Raw genomic sequence first — 23,908 nt, 5'->3', positions numbered from 1 at the left:
TACATACTTCCTACGGCACTGCACTAGTAATGTACAATGAAAAGTACAGAAATGTACACAAGTGTGAATTAAATACATTGTAATTACTAATAAAAATACATTACATTGCATTTAAATGCATTTTATATAATTTTAATTTAAAAATGTAATACATTTACAATAAATAATATAGGCATACAGCCTTGTAGAACCTGATAATGTAATAAATTCCCGATAATGTAATAAAGTGCATTTCCCAATAATGTAATACACTTTTTTTTTTTTTTTTTTTTTTACCAATAAGGTAATTGTATTGTATTACATTATCATTACTTTATCGGGGTTATTACATTATCAGGAATTTATTACATTATCAGGTTCTACAAGTCTACTAAATAAAACAATTGCATCAAAATCCTTCCCCTGGTTTCCTTTAACACACACACCAGACACACATTAAGTTGTATGTTTCCTGCCCTGTCGGCATGTACCAGGCCTACTGTAAAAACAGCCAACCGCCATCGAAAAAAAGAAAAAAGAAAAAAAAAACTTGGGAGTTTGTAATAAGGGCGAGGCTTATTTTGTTCGGTTCCTGCCCGTGATTCGGCTCTCTGATTCCCCCGTAGCGATTAGTCGGAGCGCTACAATTGTCAGTTTCGTTAGTGTGCCGATTTTTATGGTTTGTTTTCGGCTCCATATTGAAGTTTTTTGCGCCCAGAGCACAGAGTCTCGTAGCCGCATACACTGTTAGCCCATACTACTCTCACTCCACACATACAGTTGACGCGCAGACACACAGCTCTCGCCTGATTTGCACCAGCGCGGGTCATTTCAGGTTAAACCCTGGCGCTGTGTCCCGTTCAGTTTAGCCGTCGGAGATCATCACTGGTTCCAGTTGAGGAGGAATGCACAGACACTGGGACTCCAAATAATATTTGGATAGGAGCTTCGTCTTGCATATGCGGTATGTTTCATTTATTTGGGTATTTTTGACAGCAGTCTAGCCAATGACAGCCTCTCCAAAAACGGGCTGCTTGACAGTGTAACAACTAGGTGGCCGTGCATCGCGCTGCCTAAACCAAATGTTCATATTAATGTCCACGCATCTAACATCACCACCAATGTGTTATTTATGTCCTACGGAGGGAATAATGTTTGCCGAACTACATTAAAAAAATCTGCAATTCAGCGCTGCTTTGCTAAATCTGCACATGATCCACACCTGGTGAACACGTCTTAGACCTTTCTGGAATTATTACAGCCCTCATAACAGTTCGGAGTATATTTATCCACCATATGATACTTTATCAGTGTTATATTTCAACTTTATAATTGCTTAACACTGCTTCTTTACGCCCACGGTGGTGTGTGTTGTCGGAATGAGATAGGAGGAATAAAAGGAGAATTGCTCAAAAAGTTTGGATTTTATGACATTTTTGGTGTTTTTATTCACGCCGAATTAAACACTACATGGTAATGATTTAGTAACTTTATTATACGTTGTAGTGCATTTTGGTTAATTTGGACAAAAAGCGAAAACACATTAAATGCAGGTATTTTTGGGTCGAGGTTCTGTCAGTGGAAGAGAACACCACGTATCCGGGCTAGCTTTTTTGGAGACTTGAGGGAGTTGGTTTATGGGCCCAAGTTATCGTTTCCCTCAAAGCCAAAGGCATCCCACCAGCTTATGGTAATGCTCGTCTGGCAGGTCTGCTTCACTTTTACTTCTGTGGCCTGAAATCCGTGTCAGAAATAATTTTCAGCTCACTGTTTCTGATGTAACCTTTGCTTTCGCTTTGGCAACATGAACTTCACTGGAGCGCTCGATCAACATCTGGCATGCAGAATAAGCAATAAGCAATACTTCCACAGTGCATTAGTGACCTTAAAGGTTGGACTTGTGAACACCACAGGATCACTAACATTATACAAACTGCAGCATGAGTTGTTTGCAAGAGCTTCATTTGACTAAATAAGAGAGAAAGAGAGAGAGAGAGAGAGAGAGAGAGAGGGGGGGGGGGGAAATGTTTGTTTTGTACAATAAACTCGGCTTATTTACAAATATTTCCAAGCTGTCCCTTTTGCCGTGCCGTAGTTTGCCATATAATCGGTGACATGTTACCATATGAGTAAAAAAAAAAATGATACCTTCAAAGGCTGTCAGAAAAAACAAGTGTATTCGCGCATGAACGACCCAGCAAGGTGACTGGGAGTTTTTTTTTCTTGCATGTCGAGATGTGAAGTGTCGGCATCAACACTGGCAGCCGGAGTTATAACTTTATATATATATATATATATATATACATGTATATATGTATATGATAAATGATCAGACATATTAACATTTACTAAATGTATGTAAAACACAGCAACAGACAAAACATTTCAGCTATTGGCTTCCATCATCTTCTGATTTCATTGATAATTAATTTATAGTTAAATATGTTATTATCATTATAATCATTTTTAAGATTTATTAGACCATTTTTTTTTTTTTTTATTGTGAACATTGTTAATTTGCCTCTACGCTTTAAAAAAATGAAATTAAAATTAAAATAAATACATAAAAAATACTCTTGATGCATTGTTAACACTGTCTTTTTTATTTTTAAACCATGCAGCACTTAAATGCACGACAAATCGTATTTACGTCATGCAAAAAGGGAGTTTCCAAGGAGCTACTGAAGGCAGCATCAGTTCTCAGCTGAGGGTATTTAAGGTCGTCCAGCTGCCTGTTTGCCTGTGTTTTTCGGGAGCCTGTGTATGGAAGCACACTGATGACAAAAGATTTGAGGGAGCACAAAATAAATTCTAGCGCTGCTCAGTCTGCAAGTCAACCTTCGAGAGTGCACATTCACAGAATTGTGAGAGCAGAGTCAGATTTGTGTAAGATGGAGGACAGAATGTGAGCGTTAACAGATGATTTGAGTATGCAAGAGGAATTGTGTATCTACATTTGAGCCAACAGGGATTCTCACGCTCGTAATGAACAGAGCTGCTTGCACTGGCTTTTGGCTGTCTGAATCCCCTGGGCACGAACCATGTAGACTGTAAATAAATATGCATCTCACTTCCTCCCACTGTACATGGACCAAGACATCTTGTGCTGGTGACGTCATTAGAAGCCAGAGTCTGTACGGTAGTGATCGGGCGGTGTAGGTGTGCTATCAATGTCCCGCCCACACCCCCACCTGAGGGACCGATTCAGCATTCATACATTCACAGCTGTCAATCATGACGTTAAATCCATCAGTGTTTCCCTACCATTTTATTAGGCACCCCCCGCCCCCCTTGACGATTTTCTATATTGCTCCAAATCTCAACATAAGTCATTTAAGGTTACCTTTCCTATATATCTTGTCCTTTTATTTAACAAACTAAATAAGCCTATGTTATTTATCCTATTTACACGACGGCATGTCATTTCTGTCTCTACATGTTTGCGCGTTTATAATTCTCGTCTGCTCTCTGTACTACGTGCGGCGAAGCTCCGCCCCGATGCGCGCACACAAACATACGTGCGTCAGGGTTTCCCATTAATGCCCTATACCAGGGATTCCCAAAGTGTGGCGAGCGCACCCCCAGGGGTGCAGAAGCTGCCACTAGGGGGTGCGCAAGATGAAAAATGTAATGGCGGTTTGATAATTACACAATTACATTTTTTTTTCCCCCACACAATAAAGATGTGTAAATAAACATTTCCTTTGTAAAATGTAAAATCAAAAACTGTAATATTAATTAATTGATAAATGCAGGCTATTCAAAATGCACTTCAACTTAAAGTGTAAAAGAAGTTATCTTCTTCCATTTTTCTAACCCGTGTTATGATGAGACTGAGCTGAAACTATAGCGCAGCCAGAGCCAGGACATGCTGCAGAAAAACGTTGCAGAAGCACAACTGAGCATTTTAGTCTCAAAGTAGAGATGCTAGAGGGCTAGTCTGGCTATGTAAACAGCCAATCGTATCAGTTATACCAGATGACGTATGTAGAGCGACATAAATGGATAAGAGCTACCTACAGACGCTTTTGATAGACATTTGTAGTGCCCAATAAACGGCTCTGGAGGATCGTAAACCACGCCTCCTCTACGGAGAAATGAATGGCTGGTTTCCAGACTAATCTCATTTGTGATTAGTCTGGTGTTAGCCAGGCTAGCATTTTACTTAAAAATGTACAACATTTTCTCCCGGGGGGGCATAAACGTTGGAAAATATGTAAACCTAGGGGTAACACTGCCCATCATATAACTTTTCAAATCAAACGTATATCAGCATGATAAGAACCACCAAATATGACATGAAAAATGTATCTGACATGTATTTTTTAGTTCGGCTAACTTCCTGGGGCTGCACGGTGGTCTAGTGGTTAGCACTTGTGTGGACACATCTGTTGCATGTTCTCCCCGTGTCCTCTCTCTGTGGGTCATCCAGCTTCCTCCCACAGTCCACAGACATGCAGCTTAATTGATGACTAATTGTCCATAGGTGTGAATGGTTGTGTGTCTTTCTGTGTCTGCCCTGAGATACTCTTGCAAACTGTCCAGCCCAATGTCAGCTGGGATCGGCTCCAGCCCCCCCGAGACCCATGTTCAGATAAGCAGTTAAAGAAAATGAATGGATGGGTGTTAGAGGTTTAAATCAGCAGAGATACTTGAGTCATGATCCGATATTATTGAGATTTTAAGCATTTTGCGATATGGTGAGTATTGCAATATAATATATTGCGATTTAACTGTTTAACTGCATTTTGTGTCCACAAAATTAAATTCAATCAAGAATTGTTTTGTCAAATAAGAGAAAAATCTTTTTATTTCTCCACAACAAAGTATTCAGTCAAACTGAACTGAACTGATATCAAACATGTATGGACGACAACAATTGCTTCATTTTATCAAACTTCCCTCAAAGCGATGGAGTCACATACATGGGTAGCATGTAGCTAAAACCATCGTAACTTCGCATCGTTACTTCGACAAGTTCTGACACTATATCCTGACACATGGTTCCTATATATTCCTTAGATCTTCTAGTTCCATATGATACTAGTATCTCCAGTATATTCCTAACACACTAAATAAACGCTAAATCCAGATTTGGTGGCCATGAATCGATACAATATTGCCACACAATACATATCTGTATGTATATATATATATATATATATATGCTGATCTGATTACCTCTGATGACCGATACTGCAACCAGCCACCAGGGGGCTTTCGAGATGTTTCGGCTTCACTTTTGGGGTCATGTTGTTCATCTTTATATAGGCTACAGTCTATGGTGCGAAGTCAAACAGAGAGCAGAGCATCATTCTTCAATTTGACCCATTTTTACAACCAGATGGAGAAAAACAGCAGTATTTGGTGTCTATATTATATTAAAAATCAAGCTTCATTGTACTGGATTCGGATAAGCGGTTAAGGATAATGGATGGGTTTTTATTACTTTTTATATGTGGTTTATAATTTCTGAAGTAGATGTTCTATTTTCTGTTTCCATGAAGATGAGATTATGAGATTATTATTAGAAGCATCGAAAAACATGTATGAATGAGGCTCATTGTCAACTCAGAGTGGAATGATGCCCTCAGAAATCTAATGAACATAATAGGTTATGGGTTGGTCATGTGGAATTCAAAAATAATGGTTCAAAGAAATACTAATGTACTAGTTCTATGATAAGTAGTACAAATTCTAATAATGTTAATGATAATAATAATTGTGTTTAGCATAGAACAATTAATCAGACTTTTTTTAAATCTGTGCGAGAGGCATAATACTCGCTTAAGGCAAAATTAATGTGAGAATACCATTCTGAAATAAGTATTAATTCAGGCCTACAAATCATATTCTAAATATTTCAGAAAATAAATTGTTGTTTGGTATAGAGCCTCACAAAAAAAACTCATATCATGCCTATTTTAATATATTTTAATGAAAATGAGACTCAGGATGCTAAAGATATTTCTTTCCAACATCATTAATTAATTGCACTGCATATTCGGTCAGACATTTTTCAAAATCATTCAACTCTAATTGAATGACATTACTGTGGCTACATTGAGAGTGAAAACATTTAATAATAAGAACATGCAGCACACACTAGATGCCTGTAAGGGAATTAGCTCACCACAATTTGGCAGGACTTTAATCTACAGTACAGATCCACACAGTCATAAGAAATAGTAGAGTAAACATAAAGGCATAAAGGAATAAATATGTAAATAACATGGTGTGGTTTATGTTCAAAGGTGACTTTTTGCTTCGGGCAGACATTCCTGAGATGCTGCCAAAACAGACATAGTACTCCGATATGCAAATCTTTTGGCATGAGTATTCTTCCATTCTTGTGTAATGAATCTTCAACTCAAAAAAGTAGTAGTACATACAATTGCCACCTCGCCCCACCTCCGCGATGACAACAAAACAAGTCCTGACTAACATCAGAATATATTGTATGTTGTTGTGCAGATTAAACTTGTGGCATTTATATTACAGTCAGGCCTAAAGGACACCGTCACCATATTTCTCAGTTAATTATTACATGCATTTCATTCAGTTCAGTTCTTAAAATTGGTGATTTGATTCAAGACCAGTTTTTTTTTTTAGATTTAATTACAGAAACTATAGATTTGATTCCGTAACAATGAGGCAAAACCTATATTCAATTACAACACGAGCAGTTATTGTATACTGTAAAAAAAAAAAAACCCTGTTGTTTTCACGGTAAAAAAACAGCAGCTGTGGTTACCAGAACTTTATCGTAATAAATACGGTGTAACTTTTTCTAATATTACGGTAAAATGATATTAGCACTGTTGATTTCACGTTTAAGATTGTCATTTTATTCCATATTTTACCATAAAAAAAGTTTTTCCATCAAAAGAAACGCTGTTCTGCCATATAATTGACAAAAAAAATACTTTATAAATGCTGCATAAATTAAATATTTTAGCATTAAATATAACAGTATTTTTGTTAGATATGGTGTTCAGTACATTTAACAGTGAGAAAAAGTATTTTTTTTTTAAATAAATGCTAAAATTACAGTGATGGCTTGTATTACAGTATTTTACAGTGGAGTAATGTTTTTATTTGTTTTTTATTTGTTACTGAAACTGAAATAACTCATTTATCATTTTATGGTCTTTTACTGTCATGGTTTGGCAGTTTTTCCACCGTAAAATGTACAGACATTTTTTTCCAGTGTAAAGGTGATATTACCATAAAAAGAGCAAAAATATATATTTTTCATTTGGCATAATTTGTAATGCATGGATGCACCTAATGATTTGTTACACCTCCTTTGTCAGTTGTACAAGTGTGAACACATGTGCCTGCAGTTCACACGCACACACTCTTTTCACTTATTTAGCGTTGTAAGAGGCCGATTGTTGAGGCAGAACAATATGATTAATTTAATAAATCAAGCAATCGCTTCCAGACAATACAATTTAAGCGTCTGTTTGAAGACCACATTTCTGCCAATGTGGTGCTGCCCAGCTCCAGCCTCAGCAGTGGTCCACTCAGAAGTGGGAACATCTGTGAGAGTGTGCAGGGCTTTTACTGTTTATCCATAGCTACTGAACTGGTAAAGCTGGCAAAGAATCATCAAATTGTTGCGGTGTGTTTTATTTACATCTAAGACAAAATCCAAACATTTTTGGTTTTGGGTTTGTATTGTGCACGCAAAACCATTTACAGAGATTGCCCAAGCCTCATGACTCCTTGAATAAGTTAAAGTATAGTAAAGTATTTCAGTTCAGTATTTTGTTAATGTTGGAGACTTGTTGCCACAACAGTTCCACTGTGAAATGCATCTCTCCACATATATTTTTACCAAATATTACACTGTAATAGTAAATAAATATAATGGGAAAAAAATGGTTTAATATATAAATGAACCAATAAACTGTAAACTGTACACTGTAAAATAAAATTCTGTCGATTTTACGGTGAAAAACTGCTAAACCATGACAGTAAAAGACGTAAAATGATAAATGGGTGAATTCAGTTTCAGTAATACCGTAAATGTATATATCAGCCAAAATAGTATTTTTTACTTTAAATTTTTTTTTTTTTTAAATTACTCGACTGTAAAATACACTGGCACTTTGTTTATATGTTTATAACAAAATATACTGTAATACAAGCATCACTTCAATTTTTGCATTTATTTTGTGTAAAAATTAATTTTCTCACTGTTAAATGTATTAAACATCATATCTCTAACAAAAATATACTGTAATATGTTAATGTTAAAATCTTTGATTCATGTGGATTTTATAAAGTATTTTCTTGTCTTATATAGCAGAACAGCGTTTCTTTTGATGGAAAAACATTTTATTTTCTACGGTAAAATTTCAACAGTGCTTATATCATTTTACCGTAATATTACAGGTTAGCAGGTCACGTTAGCCGGTTGCACATTAGCCGGTCACGTTGGCCGGGCGTGTTAGCTGGTTGCACGTTAGCTGGTCACATTAGCTGGTTAGATTAGCCGGTCACATTAGTCGGTCACATTAGCCGGTCACATTAGTCGGTCACACATTAGCCGGTCACATTAGCCGGTCACATTAGTCGGTCACACATTAGCAGGTCACATTAGCCGGTCACATTAGTTGGTCACACATTAGCCGGCCACATAAGTCGGTCACATTAGCCGGTCACATTAGTCGGTCACATTAGCTGGTCACGTTAGCTGGTCACACATTAGCCGGTCACATTAGCCAGTCGAACTGAGGTCAACAGAAAGGGGGCCATATTAACCAGCTGAAACGACGCATATCGCCACCCAGTGTTGAGGAGGAGGACATGTTCCCGTCTGTTATCTGATTTTCTCAGTTGCATGTAAACTGGGACGAGGACAGAAGTCCTATTAGACAGCAAAATCGATTTTTAAGCTTAGCTTGATTAAACTGTGCATGTAAACGCACTGATTTTCTTCTCTTATTCAGATAATACAATGGTGCTGCGTTTTGTAGGCGTTCGTAACTTCACATTGTTTGATATAAACCACCCGTATAATGAGTATTCCCCCTGTAGCCCACAAACCACAGTGGTATATAGAAGTTATCACTGTCATGATACAAGCACAGCAAAAGCCAGCACTGCTCCACTCGGTGCTGTAGTTTCTGAAGCCGTTGGCTATGTATGTTGGCAAGTGTGTATTTGCAAGCAAGTACAGGCAGACGTGCTCTTAGTTGTACAAGGCTCACATACTGTTCTTATTCTTGTTACATTCTGTTCTGTCTGGTATGAATATATTCATCTGATCTGGCTAAAACTGAATGAGATCCTGCAGTGGCTTGACCATATATACGATTTAAAGGCTTGGTAACACTTTAGATTAGGGAACACATATTCAACATTAATTACTTGCTTATTAGCATGCAAATAAGTAACATATTGGCTCTTAATTAGTCATTATTAAGTAGCTATTAATGACTTATTCTGCATGGCCTTATTATACAACAACTTCCTTACATATTACTAATAAGCCATAATTCTGAGGTTATTGAGGGAAAACTCTTAGTTAATGTCTTACTGGTTGTATAATAAGGCCATGCAGAATAAGGCATTAATAACTACTTAATAATGACTAATTAAGAGCCAATATGTTACTTATTTGCATGCTAATCAGCAAGTAATGTATTATTATATATTAGTGTTGAATATGTGTTCCCTAATCTTAAGTGTTACCAAAGGCTTTTATAGTACAGTATCAGTGTCATATGCTCTAATCCATATGTTGAAGTGACTGTCTAAAATCTCAATTGCTATCATTGGCTTTATGGTTTATTAATGTGCTTCGTGGAAAGACATAATAGCATACACCATGGCTACATCCCAGCTCAGCACAGAAGCTGTGTCTTATTTTATACACCGATTTGTGCCTCTGCATGAATTTATGGTGGAAATGTCATGATTTATATATAGGAAAGCAAAGGTGCAAGCTCCAGGTGACAATTAATGATGGAATACAGCCAAATGCCATTTGTATTGCTTTGAAATATATATTCTCCTGTATTTACGAAGTGCACCTGAATGCACCATGCCCCATCAGCGCCCATGTGCAAAGCAATGTATGGTTTATGAGCAAGTTGAGACGGTGTGACGCTAGTAGTAAAACAGTGGATGGAAATACATTTTTCCCATGACAAAAAAAGAAACTAAGACCTACAGAAACAAAGCACCTGTCAAAACTTGTTTAAACGTTTCCCTAGTAGTACCACTGTGTTGTTACTGTTTAATGTTTAGTACAAGCACAGCACAGCAAATAGACACTTAACTCGTGTGCTCTCTTTTTCTTGTAATTCAACTGCAAAGCAAGAGGGCATGGCCATGGTTTGGTGGATAGTCACACTAATAGACAAACAACATGGAAACATAAATGCATTATTCCCAAGCAGACAGTGTTGTTAGCAGGCAGCTAACTGCTTGTACTGTGGAGTAGGACATAAATGGCAAATAACTATTACTAATGAGTACTTCGTTGGCCTCACATTAATGGCTGTCAGCATCCACTGCAAAATGGAGCGAGAGTGAGCGATTCTTTGCTTGACTACAGTGGAGCAGACACTTCCACAGAGTCCTTTACAGTCATTGTGACCTCATGATTTCATGTTCAAGTTCATGACAAGTTCTGGTGTAGTAGTGGTGGCAATAATTAATAACTAAGCAAGCGTCCATGCATTTGGACACTGGAGAACTGCACAGTTTATACATAATGCAGGGTTCGTACTGGTGCTTGAAATCCTTGAAAATGCTTACATTTTAATGTTGTCTTTTCAAGGTTTGAAAAGTGCTTGGATTTTGGATAAAGTTTGGGGTGTGCCATATCGTATCGTTCACAATTATACCGGTATAATTTTTTTATGGGTAAAAAAAATGCATATCATGATATTGTCAACATTCCTACTTGTTGCCGTAGTGGTGTAAGGGTTCCCATTAATGACCTAGACTGTGGCGGCTCCAGAGTCTCATGTGCTGCGCTAATTTCAACCTACTGAAAGTATATCTACACTGTAAAAAATGTTTGGAGAAATTATAGTAAAACACAGTCGCATTACATCAGAAATAGGGCGTAAAATTAAAATTTGTATATCACCGTAGTAGATACTTTTAATTACTGTCAATCAAAGAATAGCACAAAACTTTAACTTTTATAAACTGTCATAAACTGTAGGAGACACACAGTTTTGCTGTAAAAAATATAAAATTTTCATGTAAAGTTAATGGAGAAATACCATGATGTGTGAATGAATGACACAATTACCCTAAAAATAACAGGAATATTCAGTCTAAATTACAGTTTTTGCTAATACTCAAGAGACAAGAGTAAAAAATGTTTGTATTTGGCAACTGTTGAGATTTGCACTTTACACTACATTTTAGGTTCATGATTTTTTATTTTGTTCTACGTTTTTTTTTTATTTATTTATTTATTTATTTATACAGACTAAAAAATCATATTTTCTTTATATTTTTCTTTTTTTTTTTTAACATTGTCAAGAATATCATTATCGCAAAAAATGCCCTGAAATATCGTGATAATCTTTTAGGGCCATATCGCCCACCCCTAGATAAAGTGCTTGAAAATTGTTGTGCTTGAAAGTTCTTACTGTATTTCTCGTGCAATCTGACTATGGATAATCACATGTTCAATGAAAAAAATAATACATTGAATATTGAGATTAGCAAACTGTACTTTTGGTTGTTAAAAGCGTAATACCATCGCTGTTCGTGTAGTTGAGTGAAATTACCCCTTTTAGCTTGTAAGTACTCATCTAAAACATGCAACTTACTGTTGTAAGGTCCTGGAAAAGCTTGAAAATGGAACTTGAAAGTCCTTGAAAAGTGCTTGAATTTGACCACTCAAAAAGTGCATGAACCTTGATAATGATTTAAAATTATCGACACCATACACCGTTAGTTAGTTAGTTAGTTAGTTAGTTAGTTAGTTAGTTAGTTAGTTAGTTAGTTAGTTAGTTAGTTAGTTAGTTAGTTCCTTTATTGTCTCTCTTAGGAGAAATTTGTTTTGGACGCAAGAGAATGTCACATGTTCACATATATTAGCACATCACAAAACACAATACACACAAAAGGAAGTCTGTTCATATCAGCACAGAACACACACTCTTCATTTGCACTATTGCACACACTCTTCCTATTGCACATATACCCATACAACATCATTCATTCTATTACGCTGCTTATTCTATTGCACTTCCCTATACCATGGTTTTTATTGCACAATCCCTTTGTGAATCTCTCACTCACATACACACACTCACACACACTATCTCACACTATTTAATGATTTAATAGAGATAGGTATAAGGGACAATTTGTATCTATTCAACTTGCAGTTTGGTACCCTATACCTTTTTCCTGAAGGCAACAGCTCATATTCGTTGGACAGAACATGATTTGGATCACCAGTGATTTTGCGGCCTTGCCTCCTCAATGTCTCCTCAATTTACATATTTATTTATTTCTGCCTTTACGTTTAGCATAGATAGATAGCTTTGGAGGTGGAGCTCTTATTCCATATGAAAGCTCTTCTCAACTTTACAAATGTTAACATACTGAATGGATCAAATTCTGACAGTGTAACGAGTCATTTTGCAGGGTTGTGATGTTCGGCAAATTGAGACACAACAAAGTCCTGAGTTTGCAATTTTATAAGTTCATTCAAAGTTCAAGTTACAATACAATTTTAGGTATTACCGTCAACTAGCTGAAGAGGATGCTTATTATATTACAGTCCTTTCTTTTGTAGAAAAGCTGATGTTAACTACAAAACACCAAATGTTGCATGGGTAAAACGTGGAATACACACATTGTTTTTGTATGCCAAGAACAAAACAATAAGAAAAGTGAGAACTGAAAATACCCTTAACTGGCTGGAGGTAAAAACAATTTTACATTTTAGTCCTTTAAATAACTTATATACTGTATTTATGTGTTAATTAATGTGTTTATGTTTTTGTAACCCAAAAGAACCCATGGTGACACCCGTGTAACAAACACTTTAAATCTCCCATATTCAGCTTTATGCTTCACCTTAACTCATTAAATCCCTAAGCGACACATACTCAACACCCTGGTGTGGTGGTCATGTGACTGTGACAAGAAGAAAAAAATGTGGCTGTGACTGGAAACAGAAATGTGAATAAGTAGTTAATTTCAAAAAGCTTTTTTTTTTGTATCGAGGCTAAGTTTAAACCCATTTAACAATTCTAATCCGTTAATGGCGAACTGAGCAAATTTAAGTCACAATTTTGATATATGTTATGGAGATGCAAACAAAAAGGCAAATGGTTATTTGTTTTTATTTATTATTGATTTATTCTTATTTTGTTACCTAAAAACAAATCTGAAAAACAATTTATTGTTAAACAGCACTATTAATTTCACATTTTAGAATAAGAAATATCATAAACATAAATACAATAAACGCCCAATGTATCGTATATGTCACATTACAGGTCTTTGACAATTAGGGGTAGATTTTTTTTTTTAAAACATCATAAATGTGTTCTATGTGGTCCACTTGGTCTGTTGTATGACCCCATAATTTTCCTTTAAGGATAACTGGGTCTGGGTTCTTATGGGTTAAAATGGTCTTTATTTTAGTTAAGGCAGTATGAAAGCATGTCCAGAAGGTTTTAGAGGGTGTTTTCTACATCTTACTGTACACCATGTCCACTGCTCAGGCTATATATGATTTCCCACAGATTGCATCAATCAACCATAGCCTCAGTCCTGCATATGTGAAAGCTATTACAGCACAAAGGAATTCATGATTGCATAATTGCACTTGCAATTCACCCTACACATACACACAAATGCACATGCACATACACATAAAAGAAATGGCAGTACTAACAACAGCAGTTAAATGAATTTATCTTGCAGTTGCAATGTTCAGTACTGGTCACAAGTTAATTTGTGTCCTCGCAGCAGTGGGTCTTAGAAGTGGAGAGTTGGCTGGGAAATCTACTCCTGCCTTCACTCAGACAAAAAAACTTTGAATAGGTGTAATCAACTTCTCATGCATTTTGCACGTGTTAGGTTGAGCTTTTGTCAGTGAAGTGAAATCACACCGGCTGTGAGGGTTCCAGTAACAGGGGACAGGTAATGGGATCCAAAAGCTCACACGGGGACACAGCAGGTTGAGTTTAAAGGCAGTTCACTCGGTCATTGAGGCCGGATTACAGTTGGCAACTGAACTGAATCCAGCAAACTGCTCTCAGTTCTCTAAAACAGCTATTCTCAACCTTGGGGTCCCAACCCCAATCGGGGTCGTGAGATGATTTCTGGGGGTCGCCAAATCATTTTGGAAGTCAGCTCTGTCTCCACTGTGTTAAAGTTTTCATGTGTTAATGTGTTTTTGTCTCTTTGGTCATTTATTGTCTTTTTTTGGTCATTTTGTGTTTGTTTGTTTTTTTGTCATGTTGTGTCTTGTTTGGTAATTTTGGGTCTTTTTTTTGTCAATTTGTGTCTTTTTGGTAATCTTGTGTCTTTTTTGATCATGTTGTGTCTTTTTTGGTAATTTTGTTTCCTTTTTTTTGGTCACTTTGTGTCTTTTTTTTTGTCATTTTGTGTTTCCTTTTTTGGTCATTTTGTTTCTTTTTGGGCTATTTTGTGTCTTTTTGTGGTCCTTTTTTATATTTTGTGGTCAATTTGAGTCCTTTTTTGCTTAATTTTATGTACTTTTTTGGTCATTTTGTGTCTTTTTTGATCATTTTGTGGTCAAATTGATTCTTTTTTGGTCATTTTGTGTCTTTTTTTGATCATTTTGTGTCATTTTGTCAATTTGTCAATTTGATTCTTTTTGGGTAATTTTATTTCTTTTCTGACAAATCACAAAGTATCAAGTTCTCACTTTCCAAGGAGTCTCTGACTTGAAGCTGACTGTTACACACTCAGGAGGTCAGAATGGACCTTTAAACTTATAGCAAAGGACTCAGATTAAAAATAACAATAAAATATAAAAATATATATAAATGCACAGACAGAGAGTTGTTTCGACGAATTTTGGACAAATAATGAAGCAGACAACAACTAAAACATCTGAGTTTGTATGATCTGAACTGTGAGATTGTGTTCAGTGAGCGGGGGTCTCAGACAACATGCATGTTAAATTGGGGGTCGCGACTCAAAAAAGGTTGAGAACCACTACTCTAAACAAGCAGACAGACAGGTATACAGACTGGCAGGGCTCCGAGTTTTTGGCAACTTAAAAAGGAATGCTTGACCTAGTCTTGAGAAGTGCCACCCTTTGAAAACTGTTATATAAAGTCTTCTGTCGGTCTGTAGGAGTGTGTCAACACAGAGAAAACCATGACATCAGGGTCATCACAGCTTGGAGACGAAATGTTTTGATAGAAAGCTTGTGTTACAAACTGGGAATAGAGCTGACATTGCAGTACCATCTAATAAAAAGATGCTATTGAGTTGCATTATGAGAGTTTATGGAGCTTGATCCAGATTGTCTCAGGAGTCACATGTAGCATGGTGAGCAAATGGGCTGATGGGAGTCTGCTGTGTAGAAAGGTACACTGTAAAAAAATGTCTGTAGATTTTACGGTGAAAAACTGCTAAACCATGACAGTAAAAGACGTAAAATGATCTTTAATTTATGCAGCATTTGTAAAGTATTTTCTTGTCAATCATATGGCAGAACAGCGTTTCTTTTGATTGAAAAACTTTTTATTTATACAGTAAAAAATGTAATAAAATGGCAATCTTAAACGTGAAATCAACAGTGCCAATATCTTTTTGCCGTAATATTTAAAAAAGTTGCACCGTATTTATTACGGTAAAGTTCTGGCAACAACAGCTGCCGTTTTTTTACCGTAAAAACAACATTTTTTAATTTTTTTTTACAGTGTAGCACTAAAAATAAGAATATGACAGAAATAATAGAGGGGTGATGAATCAACTTCAAAGTTGTTGTTTTTTTGCTTTTTTTTCATGTTGGTCTGCATTATAATGAATGTCACTTCTAAGTGCATTTCAAGCCAGCTGTTTTTATGCGCTTTCTCAACAAAACAAAAAAAATCAGTACAAATGCTGGACATTCAAAACAGACAAAAAAACCTAGATATTCCAAATAATTTTTATGGCTTATGCAACAAAGTGAACAGGGAACAGATTGAGACAATTGTTCATGTTAATATTTTGTGCAGGATTTGTATGGAAACTTGACTTGTGACAGTTGAAACAAGCTGTTCATTATAAGCACCATGAGACTACAGTGGAATATTTTACTGTTCAGATATGTAATTCATTACATTAGCCAAAACTATTACAACTATCTGAATATTTAATCCATATTAGTTCAGATATTTAAGTGGTAACTCAGTGTTGACTGTATTATGTGATTTAACAACCAAGAACTGCAGGAGGCGTCATACAGCTTGCAGCAGAATATCATCTACCACAGAAGACTCCATATATAAAACTAAAGATTTTAAATGCATTAACCCTCTTTTTCATGACATCACAATATAAAGAGGAAGCTCTGCCGTCAGCTTCCTGTTAAAATACTAGCTTGAAACGCCATGTTTTTGTTTGATGATGATATGCCGAGTAAAACTGGAGATAAGGTCAAATAAATATAGAACTAGATGTTGTCCTCATTTTATGTCATATATGTTTGCATATTATATATATTTATTTAATATATTTTCAACATTTAAAATTCTTCATTGAGCATGTTTGTGCTTTTAAAGTAAAAAACAACAACCCATCATTTTCAAAATCAGATCTTTATTGTGTGTTTTTTGTGGTTAAAAATGTTGATCCAGTAAATAAAAAGTGAAAAAATAATTATCAGGTCATATACATGAGGTTGTGCTGAAATAAAAGGATAACAACATGCCATTATAAACATTTTTAAGTGGTGTATAGAGGCACAATGAAAAGGATTCAAAAGTGGACAAAATAGCCCAAGACTCCAAAGAGTTAAGTCACACATACATTTTGACTCTTTGTTCATTGTGCAAATACAGAGGAATAGGCTTGTAACTAGTTGACGGTATTACATTATTGTTATTATCAGTCACAACACCTATAATTGAAACTTGAAACCATTTCAGATGGAAGTGGAAATCCATATAAATAAATAAGAAAGCTGTACATCTCCCATTTGAACAAAGGAAATGAGAAGTTAAAAAGAAATAGGAAAATGTAATCTATCTTTAGAACGAAATAAATCAATTATCGATGCCTGTGTGTTTGCCGCAAGCTGACAGGTCCTGGCAGGAAGTCAACGAGGAAAGGAGATGTGTCTATTTTTTTTTTCCAATACCACCCTCAAACCCAAAAAAGTTGGGAGGTTGTCCAATATATATATATATATATATTAGGGCTGGGCGATATATTGATATAAAAGATATATCGATATAATGTGATATGGAATAGATCGCAAATATCGATATAGTTCAAAAATCTTTTTCTTTTTTTATATATAAATGCTGCCCTTACTAGGGTTTGTCACATTTAGTTCTTTTGTAATGTTTGTTATTCTTTTCTCACATAAATATATTTATTTCAGAAAAAGATTGGCCTATTTTATTTCATAGGCTATTTTTATTTAAGATATTTTTTTTATTTAAATGTGCACTTTATGGAGCTTTGATTTAAAAAAAAAAAAAAAAGATACAAAAAAGATACTCCTGTTATACAGTATTTATGTTCACTTAAATAAAGTGTTTCAATGAAACTACTTGTGACATGTCATATTTGGCTTTGACTAAACAGCCTATGAAAAAAAATTTTTTTTCTTAGATAAATATTATATATATGAGAAAAGAATAACGAACATTAAAAAATAACTAAATATGACAAACCCTAGTAAGGGCAGCATTGATATATAAAGAAAGAACAAAAATTGAACTATATTGATATTTGCGATATGATCTAATTCCATATCACATTTAAAAATATATCAATATATTTTTATATCGAAATATCACCCAGCCCTACAGATTTATGAGAATAAATTGTTATTACTTTATTAATCAGTCTATAATCCAAGCCACGAGGCCTTACTAGAGACAGATCAGTAAACTGTACAGTTATTGTGATCAGAGCAGCTCAATAACTTTTCAACAAGTCGAAACAGTGTGCTATGTGTTGTCCCTGATACTTCATATATTAATTATATTTATATATATATATATATATATATATATATATACCATACACACAAGCACACACGCATAGACAGACCCTGTGTAGATCTGGGGTTTCATTTTTCAGTGTGAATTTTACCATATAAACGTTTTATTTGAAATACAATCCTGCTGTTTTTATCTACATTAAAGGCTAAACTTTGAGCTCAGTGTTACGCCCTGAGGACATATGATTTACACAGCTTTCAAACACAAGTGAAACCTCATCCCCGTGAACTCACATTCAACTGATGACTTGTTATGGATATGAATATTTCTGACAGCGCTGTTGTGTTTGGATTCTACTAGGATTATTATCTTTTTCTGATTTTTATGCTAACCTTCTTCCCTTCTGCAACATCATCTGCATCTTCTCCAAGTCGCTGTCATTATATGTCATTTTACTGAATAGCTGCACTGAAGTTTGGCTTCTTTTGGTTTACAGCTTTTTATAAAGTTTTATTAAACTGAGATTTACCAATGACATAATTAGCAGCATGCAGCACACAAACTTGTAAAACGTATAAGATTAGTGTCTACACCATGTAAGTGCAAAGTGGAACAGTTGCATTGTGAACTGAAGAACTGATGATAAATAATAATAATAATATTAATATTTCTGATGCATGACCTGCTAAGAGTGAAAAGTAAAATAGGGAATACAGAGTTGGAAGTTGGAATCATTTTGTTGTTGTTAATTGTGGTGGTTAATTTTAATTGTGATATGAAGAGATTGATTAATGAAGTTTTGTGATTATCTGTCAATAATAAAACACATTGTTAAAACCATTTCATGGAAAGAGGTAAAAACAAATATGGTATTCCAACTTTATGGGCAATCGTGTGTAATGTAACAGTCCTATTATTGGATTTATTTCTCTGCAGATGTTGGGATGATATTAAAATTGCTTGCTCTGGTCAGGGATTTTTTAAATTGTTCACTACCTACCCATTGATAATTACAGACATTATAACCTTCGGTTTTTCTGCTCCTGTAATTTTCTCTACTTGTATTTTTAGATTGATCCACTGCTCCCCCTCTAGGCTGTGATTGCCTGTAAATTCCTTTCTATAAAAAAAACCCTTCAAAGTTTCTTCCATTCAGTTCAATTCAAACTTTACTAATCCCACAGGGGGCAATTCATTTTGAGCAGCAGGTTGTTGTGGTTCATACGGCCCACAACAAATAGTCAATACATAAATAGTCAACACAACACACATTAGAAAACATGGAGCTTAGAATGGACACATTATAAAAGCCTGTGATAGCCTACTGCATACTGCATAGAGATTATTTATAAGACACATTGCTTTAAGAATTTAAGAAGTAAGGGGAAAAAAATGTATATAAATGAATAAATAAAAACCCTATGAAGTAGGGCTGCACAATTAATCAAACTTTAATCGTGATTGTTGCCGCCAAGATTAACCCATAAGAACCCAGGGTGACATGTGTGTAACAAACACTTTAAATGTTCTAGAATCTCCCATATACAGCTTTATGCTTCACCTTAACTCATTAAGTCCCTTAGACTTAAAACCCATTTAACAATTCTGATCCGTTAATGGCCTGTTGTGCAAATTTGTGTTTCTGTAGCAGAAAAGGTGTTTAGTTTATTTATTTTAAAAGAAGAAATATCATAAACATAAATTCCGCCCAATGTAACCTATAATATGTCACATCACAGATCTTTGACATTTAGGGGTAGTATTTTTTTTTTAAAAACATCATGAATGTGTTCTATGTGGTCCACTTGGTCTGTAGTATATTCCCCTATAATTTCCCTTTAAGGATAAATGGGTCTGGGTTCTTATGGGTTAAATTAACCTGATCGACGGCGATATTTCCATTTGCGGCTCTCCTCCATATCTAATCAAGCACTTTCTACACCAGTAATACACCAACCACCAGGGGGCAAACGCAAAGTTAAGGTTCCATGTAGCTGCATAAATAAATAACGAGCGAGCTCTAAGCAGGATGTGACGTAGTACTCGACGGCACAACAACACACGCCATTTGTAAAAGCCGGCGAAGCAGTGTTGCCGACTTAGCAACTTTGTTGCTATATTTAGCGACTTTTCAGACCTCTTAGCGACTATTTTTTTAAAAAGCAACTGGAGACAAATCCAGCCACTTTTTCTGGTGTTATTGGAGACTTTTGGAGACTTGTTCTTACTCTTCTTATCGAGCCACGGGGGCCGGCGGCCTGTAAGAAGAGCTAGAGTTAGAAGGAGTCGAAGCGGCACAGTCCTCCTGCAGCAGTCTCTCCTAGCTGCAGAGCCGGAGGGGATGTTAACCCCTTAGCGTCCAGTCTGCAAATTGCTAACAGGCTAACAGTTAGCTCTGTAGCAGTACAGTGTGTATGTGCTGCTGCTGCAGGAGGTGTTCACTTAGCGATCTCTGTTTGTTTACAACAAGCACTAGACACTCTGTACACACACTAAAAACTGTTCCTATTGTTTGTTTAACATTAGTGCAATAAAAATACAGATGTTTTCCCTAACATGATGAATAATCGTGATTAATAATCGTGATTACAATATTGATCAAAATAAACGTGATTAGCATTTTGGCCATAATCGTGCAGCCCTACTATGAAGAATTTAAAAGTCTTAGTGCAAGGGGGACGAATGATTTGGATAAGCGATTTGTTTTACACCTAGGAAGGGCATAATGGCCCTGAAGGTAACAGAGAGAATCCATGGCTCGGGGAGGCTAAAATGCACTGTGCTTTACGGAGGATTTGCTGGTTGCAAAAGGAACTTAAGTCTCTTAGTTTTACACCGGTAATCTTAGAGCAGCCATTCACAACAGATAAAGGAAAAACACATAAGACTCTCAATAAATGCTTGATAAAAGCGAAAGAGAATAAAAGGCCTGACAGAGGAAGAATTTAGTTTCCTGAAAAGATGAATTCTCTGTTGTTGCTTTACTATAAAATCTGTGTTCACATCGTCGTCAAAAAAGAAAACACAAAAAAAAACCCGTAAATACCTTTAATATGTATCACCTACAAACACTGTGTATGTCAGTTAACTCTCTATATCCACATGAACCACACTTTATATCAGCATAAATAAGATCAACCCGGAGAATTTATTTAAAAAGAAAACATGTCACTCTTAAAGCTGGTTCACCTGTTACTCCCACAACAAGAGCAAATGCCAGGAGTAGAGCTTTCATAAAACAAAATCATGACTGGTGTGTTATCTGCATGCCAGATTAATCCAAGCACACAAGGACAAATTGCCTCCAACCATATGACAGGTTGCTGACAACCAATGGAGCGTACCAGGGCTGTTTATGCACTGGGGCTACATTAAATCACTAAATCACTTCCAACAAACTTCACCAAGAACAATAATGGCAGAACATTATCACCAATCTGCTGTGACCAAACATTCTCTGCTCTAGCTCAGTAAAAAAAACACAAAACCACAGAACCTGTCAGCACATGAGCATGTTATTTACTGCACTGCCTGTTTACCAGCGTTATCTTCGCCTGTCTCTCCTCCGGTCGGCCCCGTGCATTCAGTGTAGATGTGGGTAAAAAATCGATACAGCATAGTATTGACATATTTTGCATGGCAATATTATATGGATTCATATTCACCAGGTATCAATAGTTTTTTATAATATAAATGGAAAATGTTAAAACAACAACATGTAAATATTAGGGCCGGGACTCGATTGAAAAAAATAATCTAATTAATTAGAGGCTTTGTAATTAATTAATCGAAATTAATCGCATTTTAATCGCATATGAATATTTGACCTGAGAACAGTGAGAAGTAATTTTTTTCACATGGATTTTTAGTATACCATTGAATAATGACTGAATACATAAGCTTAAGCAACAAAAATATTGTTTATTTTTGTTCAAGTCCAACAGACCAGTGCAATTTTTGCGTGTAGCAGTGTAGCTATAGCATATTTAGAAATATATACATTTCATAAATTCAGGTAGCCTATAGGTAGATAGACCTTCTGTAAACTATAATACTTTGGTTTTTGAAGTAAAACACAATACTTTCAAGTACATTCAGAACATTGGAAACCCTGACTATTAGAAAACATCTCTCTGTTGCTTCAGAGGCCCTAACAGACTTTGTTGATTTACCAACAGCTGGTTTAAAGAAATCAAATTAATTTCAGTCCATCCGTTCGTTTTTTTGTAACAAAATGTCCCATCATCCACGGGGCCAACCAAAGCGCTCTCATCAGCTTCTTCCTTCATGTTCACTGTGGTTTGTTGTTGTCTGAACTCATGAACGCTAGTTGGTGCTCCAGTATAATCGGTCCGCCTGAAACTCATCCAGTGAGAAACGTTCCGCGGTGCAAAAATAAGTGTGATTAAAATGCGTCAATTTTTTTATGTGTTAATTTTTGTGTAATTAATTGATCTTAATTAACGCGTTAAAGTCCTGGCTCTAGTAAATATGTTAGTCCAGTTTAACATTCACCCTCTGGGGTCTGAGCTTATTTTGGCCGTTTTTGAATACTTTTGATTTTGCCCTTCATGTACCACATAAAAAATGTTTACTATACCCATATTTGGTATCCATTTTTTCTTTACCTATATGATTTGACAATTATTATCTCACTTTAACCTAATTTATCAACATATTGAGCCCAAAAATCATGAAATGTGAGTTGAAAAATTATACTATTTACTTTTTACTTTTTTATTTACAATAAAAAACACAAATATGCTCAATGAACTGTTTTGGAACTTGAAAATGTAAACATAGGATATAAATATGAACATATAAAAAGGTAAACATTTAAATATAATAAAACTATATACAAAAAAGATAAAAACGTGTTTTTATAGGTGTTTTTTTCCTTGTTAGCTGCAACTCTTCAAAACAAACTATGTGTGAAATTACACAGAGAGCTACAGCAACGCTCAAATATTACTATCAAATTAAAACTATCATATCTTTGGTTTTACATGACCTAGGAATGTCAAACAAAAACTGGGAGAAAGTTTCAAGTCTGTACTTTGGAGTGAAGTTGATAGCAGCGCTCCATGTGACCTAGTTTTTTTGTTAAACGTCACGTGATCTGATCAGGACGCCACGATTACAGACCCCAGAGGGTTAAGATGTAAGAGACTGAGAGTACATTTTTGATTTGATTTAATTTCAACTGAACTTTTTATTTTCATGTAAAAATAGATGTTTTATTTAATTTTAATGTTTTTGTAATGTAAGGCTTCATGTTTAATTCAAATTTGAAGTAACTTAATTCCACATTTCCTAGTTGCTGAAGGGGTTGCACAATTGCAGATGCGATTTGACTTAAAATGCTGCAGTTGTTGTCGTCCATACATGTTTGATATCAGTTGAGTTCAGTTTGACTGAATACTTTGTTGGTCAGTCTGTGGGTTTGACTCTCATTGTGGAGAAAAAAAAAGACTGAAGTGAGATGAAGAGACTGAGAATTTTCTCTTATTTGACTAAATAATTCATGATTGAATTTAATTTTGTGGACACAAAGCAGTGAAACGGTTAAATCACAATATATTCACATATCGCAAAATGCTAAAAATCACAGTAATATTGTATCGTGACTCAAGTATCGGGATTAAATCATATCATGGGGCCTCTGGTGATTCACAACTGTAATTATAATGGTGGCTGCTGCTGCAGACATGTTGCATTGTGTCCCTATGTATTTTGGCGGTACACAAGAGTTGAATATATTAATTATTGATTTTAATGATGATAGAGAG

At 35.5% G+C, this 23,908-nt stretch overlaps 1 protein-coding gene across 6 annotated transcripts in view; it reads left to right on the top strand.

Moving 5' to 3' along the window:
• Nucleotides 1–447: 447 nt before the first annotated feature.
• Nucleotides 448–23,908, top strand: part of thrb (thyroid hormone receptor beta) — a 190,309-nt gene continuing 166,848 nt past the window's right edge. For all 6 annotated transcript variants that reach the window (XM_059349202.1, XM_059349199.1, XM_059349198.1 and 3 more), the window contains exon 1: nucleotides 448–943. The gene's annotated coding sequence lies outside the window, so the exon portion shown is untranslated. The remainder of the gene's footprint in view (nucleotides 944–23,908) is intronic.

The sequence above is a fragment of the Centropristis striata genome, chromosome 14 (assembly GCF_030273125.1).
Source record: "Centropristis striata isolate RG_2023a ecotype Rhode Island chromosome 14, C.striata_1.0, whole genome shotgun sequence".
Classification (NCBI taxonomy): domain Eukaryota; kingdom Metazoa; phylum Chordata; class Actinopteri; order Perciformes; family Serranidae; genus Centropristis; species Centropristis striata.
The sequence above is the reverse complement of the archived record's forward strand: the minus strand, read 5'-3'. Positions and strand labels throughout refer to the sequence as shown.